At 52.0% G+C, this 2500-nt stretch overlaps 2 non-coding genes across 2 annotated transcripts; both read left to right on the top strand.

Annotated features, from left to right (window-relative positions):
- The first annotated feature begins 910 nt into the window (after positions 1-910).
- Positions 911-992, top strand: TRNAS-AGA (transfer RNA serine (anticodon AGA)). The gene has a single exon. It is a non-coding gene; the product is annotated as a tRNA-Ser (tRNA).
- A 363-nt stretch (positions 993-1355) lies between these two features.
- On the top strand, positions 1356-1437 carry TRNAS-UGA (transfer RNA serine (anticodon UGA)). Its single transcript has one exon. It is a non-coding gene; the product is annotated as a tRNA-Ser (tRNA).
- The last annotated feature ends 1063 nt before the right edge of the window (positions 1438-2500 follow it).

Below are 2500 nucleotides of genomic sequence, written 5' to 3'. Positions count from 1 at the left end.
CCGTCTGTAAGAAGCCCATCCTGCGCTTTTCCTTGCCTGCATCTTTACAGCAGATATTGGGAGGGGTCCATGTGGATACAGAGGATGGAGCAACTGGCACGCAAGCTATCTGCCGAGCCTTTTTTGTGTGTCAGCACAAGGGTTCTCGTGTCACTTCTAGACCTTCCTTGGCAGATGCATTCAGGAGAGGCCCCCTACCTGCGACCCAGTGAAAGTACAGTCTTTTGCTGCCCTGTGCAAGCCAGGGGACTGAAGGCACAGCTTTCTGCCACAACAGCAGAGAGCAGAGGAAGGGCGCCCAGGAGGACCGTCAGAGGGTGGTGAGGCCCCTGTCCTCTCGGCCCCGATCGGCCAAGACCTCTCTATTTGGGCAGAAGGGACCCATTCTGCGGTCCTCTGAGGCTTAGGGCCACATGCCCAGAAGGCCCACCACCCAAATCTTTGCCATATGGCTTAGACTAACTACCGGACCACTCGTGCGGCCATTTATTCCTCTGGAGCCTGTCAAAATGGCTTGCCGAAATTGGCTCCCAGGAGGCATCTGCAACTCGATTTGCATAGAGACAGCCCCTGCCCAGGCATGCTTCCAAACAGGACACTGTTAACAGTTTCAATTTGGAGCTGGCAGAAGCCAGTGCAACCTAGTGAAGGTGAGGCTCTGCTGCCTGGCCGCTTGCTAGGTTTATTAGCCCAGATCTGTCCCTGGCACTTAGTCCGAGCTTGGCAGGGAGGGGATATGGCATTTAGGGAACTTGGGCCAGACCATAGAGATTCTGACTTTTGAATGCATTTTCAAGGGTCAGGGGAGGGCCAAAAGGGAACGGTGCAGAGCGGCATAAAGTAAGGGGCGGAGGAGACATTGTGTGTGGCTAAAGTGTTAAGTTTATAGTAGAAACAGGTTTGCTCAGGAGTAGTCGTGGCCGAGTGGTTAAGGCGATGGACTAGAAATCCATTGGGGTTTCCCCGCGCAGGTTCAAATCCTGCCGACTACGGTGCAGAGCTTGCTTTTATTATTTACTCTTTTCTGGTGTGGAAAACAATCTTAAAATAGCAGTATAATACAATTACTAAAGGAGGCTGCGGCGCACTTGAGCTATTCAAGCAAGATCCTAGGAGTAAAAGCGGCTTCATCCTTTTGAACAACGCAGAGAAACTGGTACGTTTTGACAGTTTTCGTTTTGCAATTTCAAACGTATATGTACATTTAAAAGAAACTTGTGAGGAGAAAGAACGGTGCATGATGAGAGAAAAGGGTGGAAAGTACAGGACAAGATCTAGAGGCAAGGCGGTAGAGACTAAGGACTCTTCTGTGTAAGCACAGCACAATCTTTCGAGTGAGAGTTTCACTCTCATGGATAGTCGCGGCCGAGTGGTTAAGGCGATGGACTTGAAATCCATTGGGGTTTCCCCGCGCAGGTTCGAACCCTGCCGACTACGTCTCGGTTTGAACTGAGCTGCAATTTTGCAATTTGCTCGGAAATGTCCCCAAAACAAGATGTAAACATGCATGTTGATTATAGGATGGACGATAAAGCAGACATTGGGAAGACTCCCATCCAGGACTCTCTGACTGTTAGGGGTGGGGGCCACGATTATATTTCCACCCTGACACTAGTTGCCGCTAGAGCCATCGACGCCTGGCATCGCCTCCGTCTGTAAGAAGCCCATCCTGCGCTTTTCCTTGCCTGCATCTTTACAGCAGATATTGGGAGGGGTCCATGTGGATACAGAGGATGGAGCAACTGGCATGCAAGCTATCTGCCGAGCCTTTTTTGTGCTGGTTCTCGTGTCACTTCTAGACCTTCCTTGGCAGATGCATTCAGGAGAGGCCCCCTACCTGCGACACAGTGAAAGTACAGTCTTTTGCTGCCCTGTGCAAGCCAGGGGACTGAAGGAACAGCTTTCTGCCACAACAGCAGAGAGCAGAGGAAGGGCGCCCAGGAGAACCGTCAGAGGGTGGTGAGGCCACTGTCCTCTCGGCCCCGATCGGCCAAGACCTCTCTATATGGGCAGAAGGGACCCATTCTGCGGTCCTCTGAGACTTAGGGCCACATGCCCAGAAGGCCCACCACCCAAATCTTTGCCATATGGCTTAGACTAACTACCGGACCACTTGTGCGGCCATTTATTCCTCTGGAGCCTGTCAAAATGGCCTGCCGAAATTGGCTCCCAGGAGGCCTCTGCAACTCGATTTGCATAGAGACAGCCCCTGCCCAGGCATGCTTCCAAACAGGAGACTGTTAACAGTTTCAATTTGGAGCTGGCCGAAGCCAGTGCAACCTAGTGAAGGTGAGGCTCTGCTGCCTGGCCGCTTGCTAGGTTTATTAGCACAGATCTGTCCCTGGCACTTAGTCCGAGCTTGGCACGGAGGGGATATGGCATTTAAGGAACTTGGGCCAGACCATAGAGATTCTGACTTTTGAATGCATTTTCAAGGGTCATGGGAGGGCCAAAAGAGAACGGTGCAGAGCGGCATAAAGTAAGGGGCGGAGGAGACAGT

Source organism: Ambystoma mexicanum, chromosome 3q, assembly GCF_040938575.1.
Source record: "Ambystoma mexicanum isolate Mex_15411 chromosome 3q, UKY_AmexF1_1, whole genome shotgun sequence".
In the NCBI taxonomy this organism is placed as follows: Eukaryota; Metazoa; Chordata; class Amphibia; order Caudata; family Ambystomatidae; genus Ambystoma; species Ambystoma mexicanum.
This window is presented reverse-complemented; position numbering and strand designations above follow the sequence as displayed.